This window comes from Meleagris gallopavo, chromosome 10, assembly GCF_905368555.1.
Source record: "Meleagris gallopavo chromosome 10, MGAL_WU_HG_1.1, whole genome shotgun sequence".
Classification (NCBI taxonomy): domain Eukaryota; kingdom Metazoa; phylum Chordata; class Aves; order Galliformes; family Phasianidae; genus Meleagris; species Meleagris gallopavo.
In genome coordinates this window covers 8889333-8901336 of record NC_139413.1, presented here as the reverse complement: position 1 = coordinate 8901336, position 12004 = coordinate 8889333, and the positions used below count along the sequence as shown (strand labels likewise).

The 12004-nt window shown below is 36.6% G+C and overlaps 1 long non-coding RNA gene across 1 annotated transcript in view; it reads left to right on the top strand.

Moving 5' to 3' along the window:
• The first annotated feature begins 2904 nt into the window (after positions 1 to 2904).
• The window catches only part of LOC146543698 (uncharacterized), a 29362-nt gene continuing 20262 nt past the window's right edge, over positions 2905 to 12004 (top strand). Inside the window, exons 1-3 of the long non-coding RNA XR_014885105.1 lie at positions 2905 to 3424; positions 4094 to 4232; positions 5259 to 5385. This is a non-coding gene — a long non-coding RNA (uncharacterized LOC146543698). The remainder of the gene's footprint in view (positions 3425 to 4093; positions 4233 to 5258; positions 5386 to 12004) is intronic.

Here is a 12004-nt window from a genome sequence, read left to right as displayed (position 1 = left end):
CCCTCATCTTCCTGGCTTTATGGAGCCTTTTACTCCTTGCATCTTTTTGAAGATATCTAAACAGAATGAAGTATTTCTTTAAAATATATATAAATAAAATTAAAATATGAATGAACTGTTTTCTCCACTGCATTAAAGAGGGAATTTTTTTTTTTTTTCATATACTTTTACATTACAATCCCTAGTGGCAGTACACCATCACCTTAACGAGAAGGGATCAATCTTTCATCAAGAAGACCAATTAGTGTGGTGATTTTCTGTACCTTAACTTCCTCAAATCTCTGCAGTTTGAAATCTGCTTTACCTGAAATCTAAAAGTTGCAGCTGTAAGATACATTTTGTCACGGATTTTTTTTCTATGAGTATCTGAGAGAAGCCATCTTCAAGGATCTTTGGAAAAACTTTAAATTATTTGCTAAGTAGATAACAAGCATACCTTGCTAGTTCAGGGATAGGTTTCTTCTATGTGTTTTTTTTTTTTTTTTTTTAAATATCTTTTTAATCCAATTTTTGGTAACCTACAGGTTTAAAAAAAAAAAAAAAAGCCACACAAGTCAAGCATTAGTGAGTAGTATTTCCCATGTACAAAGACTATTGACCATAAAAATGCTTTATAGTCAGGAGAAAGACGGTTCAAACACAAAATGCTCTTACTATAAATGTTTCACAAGGATCTGGATATTGGCCTCTCTATATGTTTCAGCATTTTTATATTGATGGGAATACAAGAATTGATGTATTTGCCCATTTTAGTAGTCTGACCTTTGATGGCAACCTCATTTTGAGCTGTAGTACAAGTCTTATGTACACGTCTCACCATGGGTGATGCATTTCTAGTTTAACCTACAAAACTCCTCAATACAACATGTTAATGTATATATATGCTTATATTCTTGGTGCTTCCAGCTCAGTATTCTTACAATGTTCAAAGTTTTTCTTGCAATTTCCTGCTTTCTGGAGTTAGTGGATTAATTAGAAGCATAGAACATCTTGAGTGGAATGGGAGTACAAGATCATTGAGCCCAGCTCCTTGCTCCACACAGGATAGTCCAAAATCTGCCTGAGAGCATTGTCCACATGATCTTTGAACTGCTGGGCAGCCTTGCTGCCCTCTGGGGCAGAATTTTTCCCTGACCCTCCTGACACATCTCCACACTGTTCCCTCAGGCTGCTCTCACACAGAGCAGAGCTCAGCGCTGCCCCTCTGCTTCCTGTGAGGCCATCAGGCCTCCCCTCAGCTCCTCTGCTCTGTGCTGAGCAAACCCAGGGGCCTCAACTGCAACTTGTAGGTCTTGTCCTCCAGAACCTTCACCATCTTTGTAGCTTTCCTTTAGATATTCTCTATTAGCTTTATGTTCTTTCTCACGCTGTGGTACCCAAACTGCATTGTTTGTGGTGAGGCTGGGTGGTGGACTGCCCCTCCCCTATCCAGGCGGCGGTGCTGGTGCTCCCCAGGGGATGGTTAGTGCTTTGGCCACCAGGGCACACTGCTGGCTCAGATCTAATGTGCTGTCAGCCAGAACCCCTACATCTTTCTGTGGGGCTGCTCTCCAAACTCTCACCCCTCTGTCTGTCTGTACACATATCTAGGGCTACTCTATTCCATGTGCAGAATCCAGCATTCAAAACCTTCAGCTTTGTTTAAAATGCACTAAGTCTGAATCTCCCAGTTCAGATTCAAAACCCATATAGTGTTGTTATCTGAGTACTTAGGAGAGAATTTGTTGCTCAAATGCATATTTGGAAGTGTATAATTTTTCTGGATGCGTCTTTTCCCACTATTTCTTGTCGTGCATCATACAGAGCGGCCAATTTACAAGTAGCTCCACATAAACATTATATGATTCTTTATTTCTAGTTAGATAATCTGGCAGAAGCATGTCTCAGAAATCTTCTAGGAAACATGTATAAACTTTGTTGCTTTTTAGATCCTAATGAAGAGTTTGAATTAGAGATTTCTATCTTTTTGAATGATTCTTTTTCCTACTGGCTTGTTTTATACTGGATCTAGTCAGAAGCACTTTTTTGCTTGTATATAGTTTGACTTTACACATTCAAAGTGATGTATTGAGCTTGTTCAGTTGCTTTCAAGACCATTGACTACTATCATGTGGCTGTTTAAAAATGAAAAGTAAATAAAAGGCTAATGTGAAGTCAACTTTGTTTCGGATTGAGTATGAACTCTTGTTCCTAGAAAATAATTGAAATAATCTTTTCATGATTAATTTGATTAATTCTGTATAACGAGACTGTTGAAAGCTTTGGCAAACATGATACTCGTGCCATTTGAATGACCATCCTATCCATGTACAAGCTATACAAATCCAGTGCATTGGCTTCATATTCACTTCCTGGATGTATCCGTGAGATTAAAACACTAGCTGTTGGCCTGGAAATGTAAATATATAAATGAAGTTGGAAAGAGTATAAAGATAGTAATATAAATTCCATTTCTAAAATTAAGGAAATAGTAATAGGAAATAATTTTGATACTCTTCCTCAATTGATTTGTACTTGATATATACCTTTGCACAATTAAAAATATAGTGAAAGAGTTTTCACTCTGATAATTACGTTCATACTAGAGACTCTTATTCTACTGTACAGACACATGCATGTGTATCCCCAGTGAGCTCATCTGCTGCACTGATCTCACTGAACAATAACTTTAGGAGATGCATCCACTGAACTTATATCTATTGGAAAGGCAGAGGATTAGCAGTTGATTCACTGTATTCTTTCAACATACATTGGTTCTCTTCAAGTAAAGTTTCAGGTCACTTCTAGGGCATCATTTCAGGTAAATGAGCACTCACTTTATTAGTCTCTCTGGTAGATAAGAAGGTTTCAGTTTTAATGAATGCAAGATCAAATATTTGACAGAAAGTGAAAAGCAAAGACCGGAGGTATATATCCTAAAGTGAGAGAGGGAGGAGAATAATGAGTTTGAAAAGAATAAAACGCAGGTTGACTACTGGAAAAGAATGCTACAAAGGTCTCTACATGAATCTTTGGTTCCGTGAGTTTGCCAATTCTTTTTATTGCTATTTCAAGTAGCCAGGTACATATGGCATGTTTGTAAGTAAAGCAGTCAATGAAGTTAGTTACACCTCTGCATTTATTACCTTACCCCTGAGTATTATTAACTTTTACATTCCCCATAAAATATAATTTATCACTTAAATAATTTGCTTTGTGTCAGGGTTCAGTGTGCTCCAGTGCTTTCCTGCTCATTAAATGAGATATTTTTACTTAATGAGCCCAGAATGTCCTTTGTATTTAACATCAGAATTGATTTCAAACACTCCATTTTTTATAACGTATTTGTGTGTAATTTCAGAACGTGGACTTCATCCCACAGTCTTACACTGAAGAAAAAAGAGCTACAAAGAATAATGATCCATGGATTCTAGAGAGGGACATGGTAAGTACGGGTGAATAGTTTAAAAAAAAAAAAAAAGAAAAGAAAAAAAAAAAAGAAAGAAACCAATGCCTATTATGTGCCTTCACTTTTACATTCTTGGTACAGTTTGGTTTGAAAGTTTGCTGCAGTTACTGTACACAAAACTCTCTCAGAAAAGTGTTTTTTGAATGTACAGCAAGATGCTTATTGCCAGGAATGTAAAAATAATCCTATCCTTTTGTGATGCACTCATTCATGTAACAGGTATTCATTCAAAGATACACCATGTACATATAAACATGTATCTCTGGACAGATACAGTAGCACACCAGTAATGTACCTGGTCTGATGACTCATGCTCATGATCCATGACAGTGAGATAAGAAACACTCAATAAATGATAGTAAAACTGAAATTTAATCACATAAAAATCCTAACATTGTAACGTAGGTATTTTTTGTTCTCAGTGAAAAGTGGGGAAAGAAAAAAAAACCTTGGGGAATAATCAGAAATAAAACATTGTTATATTTAACTGAAATTACAACTTTAATTTTCAGATTGTTCTTAACCATAATTAAGCCTCACATACATATGTTTCCCATAGTTGTACTCTCTTACTTGACTAATAGCTTGGGTCTCTCACTCTGTTTCCCTGGACCAGGTTTCTTTACTGGACTTTTTTTCTTGTAGGGCATGTGCAATCGTCCAGCTGCTGTGAGTCAGCTTGGTGTGGTGGAAGCTTATGATGTGAGATGTGCAATGGTTACCATAGCATATAGCAAATGAAGGTGTGCAAGCATGAGGGAGCTAACATGTCCCCTAACAGCAGGTAAGTGATTTGTATCTGGGTGTTGCAGATCAGTACCTTCTTCGACACACTATTGTGTTTGCCAAGGAAATGTCCAAATTCTTATTAGACTGATAGTTATTGGCAAAAAGTACTTCATAACAACAAAATATTTTGTGAGACCATATCTTGACTTACAAGTTAAGGAAAAGAAGATCAGTTCTTTAAATCTGGTAACAGGAATAGCATAGTAGTGTAATTATCAATAAAGGTGTACAAAACATGAAGTCTCTGTTTGACATGTCGTGTGAGAAAAACAATCATAAAACCTAGAATCAACTCTTGATTATAATTTAGTGAAGAGTGAACATGCCCAGGTTACTTATTAACGCTTTCTCATAATTGAGCAAGCTATTAAGTGACATGCAGCTCTGATACAGATGGGGGAGCAGTGTTGTCAGATGGGTGATATATAAGGGAGCCTATGCTCTTTTTCTGGTGATACCAGCAGTGACTAAAGCAATGCATCCCACAGGAAATCACTCTATTTTGCTTTTCCTACTGTCCTTTGTCCATTTGATCTGTTAAAGCTGCAGATAGTTAAGGTTGGTACATTTGAACCTATAACCTTAATTGAGAATGCTCTTTTTATTTTCCATAGTTTTTTACACTGTAAAATAATAGAGAAGGAAGAGTTGTGTATGTGTGTTTTTCCAAAATGCAGTACTACAGTTAGTTCCAGGGAAATAACAAAACATCATTTCAGATACTTAATGAAGCTCACATTGCAGTGTATTTATATGGACTGATGAGATCTCAAAAGACATAAGGTATTTTTATTAAAGAATGAGAAGGAAAAAAAAGTGCTCATTTCATTACAGTTTTAAAGAGGGATGCAGAGATGTTAAATTTTACTTGAATTCTTTTAAAAAATGATAATTATTGTTGCCTGCTATTTTTCAAGTTCTAATGACAAATATTTTAACTTTTAAGAAGCAAAATAGGTGATTTAAGCAAAATATCTAACTGAAATCAAAATCCCTTAAATAATGAATCATATTCTCTCAGGATGAATAATGATTTGATTGCTATAGAAGAAAACGGATGTGGATGTCTCAGTGTCCACAGAGCAGAATACACGATGGCTTCACCTACTTGAGAAATTACTATCTTGGGCTGGCAAGACTTCTGTGAGGTAAGTTCCCTGCGTCGTTGAGTTAGAGTCATGATTCTGGGACCAGCAGTTACTGTAAAATGCCCTCTTTTTTCCCCTTTAGCCTGCACCAGTTTTACTGAAAATGAGATTTTTAAGAAAATGCAGGGATCTTTCACAAGGGTTGCCCTTTCTGTTCTTATGACTGACCAGGGCTTTCTGTCTTATTGCTGTGTGTACAGCTGCATGTGGTATAGATGATTTTTCCCACCATGGAACTGCCAGCATTGGTTTTTGATTGCTGTAGTTGTTTCTGTCACAGTGATTGGACAGTGTGAGTTTAAGATTAGAGAAAGGTACAGTTCTTTCTGGAAAAGTTCTGTCAGACCAAGCAGAAGCTGCAACTTACTGCTAGTCCATTCATATGATGTTTTGTGCATCTGTGGTCATTGTCCCTTACGAAAATGGACTTACAAGTGCCCTTTGGCCTAACTAGAGGATTGTTATACAGGGTTCTCACAGGAAAGAGGAGAGTGCACCTACCTAGGCTAATATCCTGATATTCCTCCGTTATTTGTAGTCCTAGTCTGAGAGCAGAAATGGTTAAAGAATGGGTAGACATCATATAGAAATGTGTCCTCTAATCTGTATGCAGTGCCTGTATCAAAGGCTCCAATATATGCATGTGCAGGCAACAAATTTTACTTAGATTTGTATTTGTATTGTAAATTAAGCATTCTTAGTTAAGAAAAAATTATGAAGTTTCAGGAGGCAGTAAGATAAAGATGCTTATCAGATTCCTATTGGGAATGGCAGTAAGTAGTTTATAGACAGTTTCAGTTAACATAAGCTTTCCATAAATAAGATATATAACTTTTCACAGATGTAGACTGAGGCCAAAGGCTCCCTTCACTCTTGGAGAGCACTGACATTAAATTTTTTATTAGTACCCATGATGAATAATGCACTTGACTTCAGTTTTGACTGTAGCATTGAGAGAAACCACCACACATTTCTTCATAAATAGTCAAGTTTAAAACTGGAGAAAAAGAAGTTTTTTAAAATTAATTAGTTTTTTCCTGAGTTGCTTCCCTCCTAATGTGTGCACTTCCAGCTCTGGTATCTCTGTTGCTGCCATTTTTTTTGTCTATTCGTGGCTTTCACTTCTTTACATCCTGAGGCTTTGTGCTAGACTTTTACAAAAAGATTTTGTGTTGTCATTTACTTTGCTCATACTGTGTATGCTTGCAAGCGCACACAGTCTCTTGCAGCGAATTGTAAATGGCCATTCTTAAATCTTCTACATGCTAGGGATCTTCTTCGTTCACATTACGTGCCTCTGTGCATGAGTTCATTTGTAGGATTTGTGCACTCTTCTGTTTTTATAGTCCAGAATTTTACACTTTGCTAAGAGTTTTGTAGTACTTCTACTATATTGTAATGTTTTCTTTTCAGTGTTCCTATATTGCTAGAGTAATTTCCCTTTGCAGAATTCTAGCCTTCGTTTTAGATCTTTCACAGCCTCTTTCTGGGTATTTTGTACCGAATCCCAGGCACGATCTAACTTTCTACCAGAATGTTAACACTTCCCTCTCTATTGTGAGATAAGTGTAGTTCAGCCTGAGTTCAATTATGGATACCTTTATGTTTTCTCTGCCGTTATTGCTTGCTTGAAATGGAATTTCTTGCAATTGGGAGTGTATTGCATGTAGGCATATTGAAATCTCTTTCTAACCATTGCAAGTCTTAAATGATCTTGTTAGTAGATCTTTGCTGAAAGTTGTGAGTAATACAGGGCAAACATTCTTATTGTCCCGTGCTCCTGAGAAGCTGAACTGCAGTGAGAAATGCTAACCAGCCTTTAAATTTGAATTTTCTGAGTTATGATATGAAAATTGTCATTTGATTACAGAAAAAGACTCTGGCCATGATGTTCATGTCTTAACATTTCACCAGTCCGCAACTATTTCCTTCCCTTACATGTTATGTGCACAATGCCCCTGTGAGGAAAAGGCATGTGACCCTTGTTAGGTATTGCAGTGTATTAATGCTATTGGATCACTCATATTTTATTCATTAAATAATATTTGTCAATGTGTTTTTCTATTTTAAACTGTTACTGTAAAAGAGAGCATTATCACCTCCAAGCATTTGATTCTTAGAGCGAATGCCAATACTATCCAGTCATGCCACGATCTCCTAATTATGCTGAAGGTTTCTTTCTTAACAACGTTTATTTTAGGATGTCAACAATACTTCAGTTAAATGTAGTGGAAAGTGCACTTATTTAGCAAATGTGTCCTTCAGAAAAGGTTTTTTTGTCTTTAAAATGCAGCTAGATTGTTTCTTTCTGTCACTGCAGGATACAGTAGGAATCTTAAATCAATAACACTTTATATTCCTACACAACTGATGCATAACTTCCTTCTTCACACAGAGGTTTAATGTGTTGTAAATTAATTATCTGGAATGAGTACATGGCCAATGGACCTTGGTATGACCAGGATGTAATGTTAAAGTGTTCCATTTCCTACTAGCACTTCTTGGCTCTCTTGTTGAGTTTTTATACGTGTCAGTTATGTCATCTTCTACAGTTTGTTCCTTTAAGTGTTGTTAATGCCTCTCTAAGGCTTGATCGATAGGGAAAATTTGCTTTACCATAAATTTGTCCAACAATTTTCTTTCTTCTTGAGGTAAAATACCCTTATAAGTTGTAATTGTGTAATGCTTCTAAGTAAACTGTTCCTACTCTTACAAAAGCTTAAAATAATAGCCTTTATATCATAAAGAAATTACAAAGAGTTTGAATGAGCAAATGCAGACCTAATTTTTAAATAAATCATCTATGCTTGAAGTTTCCAGCAAGAGAAGTTTTGCTTTACTGCTTCTATGCAGCAAACCGCTGAGCTGAATTTAAACTGCTGTTTTCTCTGGAAAAATGATGAATCTCTCGATTCACAACCATGAACAGTGCAATTAAAACAGATGTTCACTGGTTTTAAAGTAGTCAATTTCCTTTAAAAATCAGAGAGGCCACCTCTGGTTTTTTTTTTTTTTTTTTTTTTTTTTTTAAGCCAGCTTGGCTATTAGTTGCTAGGGTAACAAGATCCAAGGTAGAGAATAAGGCCTGTGCATGCAGCACGGAAGTATGTGGCTCTAAGATAAGAAAAAATGGTGGTAGGAACATTCAGTTATAGATTGTTGCCATTTATTTATTTGTTTGTTTATTTATTTATTTTTTACTGTTAGAAGGGTGTTCAAAATAATTACCTGTTCATAACTAAAAATGTGCTGATACCACAGCATTTTGTCATCTCCGAGTAACAAATGACACTAAAGTACTTAAGCAGCAAACATGTCTAATCTCTCTGAAAAAAAAAAAATAGAGATGCTACTTAAAACTCATGGCATGGTGTTGGGATCAATTTATCGTACTGTGCTGTGTCAATGTCACTTTCATAAACTTTTGCTGAAGTGCTTTTCCTACTGTATGTTGAATGATGTTGTCAGGACTGTGAGTCGGGGGTATGGTGGATTCAAGTCTACTTTACTTCCCTTGATGAAAAGGTCACTGCCACTTGTAAATCTGTTTTACTCCCTGCACAGTTGTTAGTGTCAAAATGTCAGCTCGGTGGGATGTTAAAGTTATACAACTTGGTAGTAACAATGATCACAAATTCCCAGGTGGTATGTCCCAAGAAAAAGTCTCTAATCTCTGTGAAAAAGTTCTGTGCAAAGTTTTTCATGCAGGATTGCCAGCTCACTTTGTATTGATTGCAGAAATAAAAAACATTTCTGTTTCATGTCTGCCATCTGGTAGCCTTCCCCCTGATGATAGCTCATCACAGGGCCACTTATTATGTCTGTAGCCCACGTTTGCAAGTGAAACAAACTCCTCTGCTTTATGTTTTTAAGGGTATGAGGGCTCCAGTTAGAATACACTTAAATCTTTGCCTGTGCTGCATTGTATGTTCATGTTAAGACAAACCATCATAATTGAGCAGTACCGAAAGTCCTCACAGTTATTCACAGATTATTTAGGAAATAAAGAAATAAGGCAACTCACCAACAGGGATGTGGGGGAAGGAAGAACGCCATCCCCCTGCAAACCAACCTTCCAACCAATACAAGCAATACAAATGGTAAAATCCTCAATAAACAGAACTCTTGTTTTTTCTCCCTTCTGGCATCATATGAACTATTTTGTCTGTAGATAAGGGAAGGTTGTTATTCAATGATTTTCTAGTACAAATTGTAATTTACTAGTACTGCAGGAAACGCAGTGAGAAAAAAAACAGCTGGAGTGGCAGCAGAGACTGTGTCCTGAGTTTGATTGATTGCACTGACTGTACAGGAGATGGACATGAAGTTCTTTGCATGTGAAGTATGGCCAGAGTTTTAGGTGGTCAATTGCCTACTTATCCAAAGACCTCTACAAAGACAGAGACTTGATTTTTTTGTGCTGTGAGGTATTTCCATATGACCTTGCAACTAAATTGATTTTTGATCTGAATGGAGTAGTTTGCTGCTGAGGAGACAGAACAGGACCTGAAGGGGGCAAACACTGAATCTTTTTGGCTTGACTTTCAGTCAAGGTAACTCACTGGGGTCCTGAAGGTGATGCAAGTAAACACCTGCCAAGTGAATCTTTGTGTCAAGGCAGCCATTGTGGGCCAACTAGGGTAGGCAGCTGTGGGTGCACGTATATCAGTGTGCCAAGGAACCATCAGTACAAGAAGGAAGAGGGCACACCAAGATCCTGGTTTCACTGCTCCTCATTTTTGACTAGAAAATGCTCTTAATCTATTCCAGGATCTGACTTAGAAGCTGCCTCATGCATTCATTTCAATTATATGAAAACAGAATCTTTGATATGAAAGTTTGTTTTTTTTTTTTACTGTCTGCTAAGAAAAAAACAAAAACAAAAAAACAAAAACCGAAAGTTTTAATTGCTCTGAGGAAAAAAAATCACTTCCATCTCTATTAATCACTTGTTTTTATAGATTTCTTTCAAATTGACAGTCTGTTTGCCTTAAAAATCACAAACATTTCTGCTTAGTTCTACTTCCCTGCTTCCTGAGGGAATTACTGTATAAAAATTCACCTTTTCCCTTTCTTATCAGATTCAATTCTACCGTTAGAAATTGCTAAAAAGCAAATTGTAGATATTTGTATTTACATAATTAGAAAGCTGAATAGGTGCCTGTCATATCACTGCTTGTGTTTACTGAATACTCACAGTGTTAGACAAGAGGGCATGTCTGAGGAATGTAAACAAACATCCACCTTATCAGGACTTTTACCAAGAAGTAGAAAATAACATTTTTCCATACCCTTTGCCTTCCATTATCTCTCCAATTCTCTAGACTTTGCTCAAACTTCATGTATTTTATATTTTTCAACTTCTCTAGATACAGGTTAATTAAGAACAATTAAGAGTTGGAATGGTTCACGTAAAAGTGAGGAGAGAGGTTCCAAACTGCCAGGTCTTCATATGTCCATATGATGGGTATCTGGTGCACAGCTTTTTTTTTTTATAACTCAGAAATAAAACGAGGAACACGCATATGCTAATGTCTAACTTTGTGTACACTTTGGAGACAACTTAATCCTTTATAAAACCAGATAAGTTTTTTAGTGGCCAGGCACTGGAACTGGCTGCTGAGGGAGGTGGTGGAGTCACTGACCTGAAGGCATTCAAAGAATGTTTAGGTGCTGTACTGAGGGAAGTGGTTTAGTTAGAAATATTGGTGATAGGTGGACGGCTGGACTGGATGATCTTAGAGGTCTTTTCCAACCTTGCTTATTCTATGATTTTCATAAAACACGTGTCAACCATATTTAAACACAATACTAGATGTCTGTTTTTGAGTAAATCCTGGCATCTTTAGTAATCAAATCTAGCTTGGACCAGTCCTCTATGTATATTTCTGGAAAAAAAGGATATAAAAGGGTAAAAACTCTGCTGGTATTTAGAGAGTTTTGGAAGAGTTTCTTGTTGATCAAATCTGCTGACTATTTCTGATCATTTAAAGACAATAAAATGTTTAGGGCCTTTTGTGGAACTTTCAGACTTTACAGAGAAAATGTTTGGCTAGGTGTACAAATATCCTGTAAAAATGACTTTTCCATCCTTATAATACATTTCATTCGAATGTGACATTTTTAAATGATTATAAAGCTGTATGGTCATTCTGATAGAAGAGAGAAGGCCTAAGTACTCCTTACATAAGAGTCTTATTTAACCATTATATTCTGAAAGTAAGAATAATCTGAAATTGCATTCTTGGACTTTTCAGTTGTCTTCTTGTTTGCTTTTGGGCCTTTCTTGCTTGAGCACTTGCACAGCAGCATCTCCCAGTTACTGCTGATGCATATTTCTTACACTCAGTCCTTGCCTTTCTTCAGATTTTCAGTTACATCCTTACTGCTTCCTTACATGATGGATGTAATTTCACCCCTCTGGACTTTCTGAATATCTTTCTTCTGTCAGCCTACGGAGCTCTGGATATTTTCTCCAAGTGTGAGACTATTATGATGCATTTGTTCTCTTTTGTTGTATCTTTAATAATACTTTCAGTACTTCAGAAAAAACAAAACACACAACACTGAACCACCCTTTCATGTTCATCACAGTTTTTCATCTGTCTTCTCTGCTGCC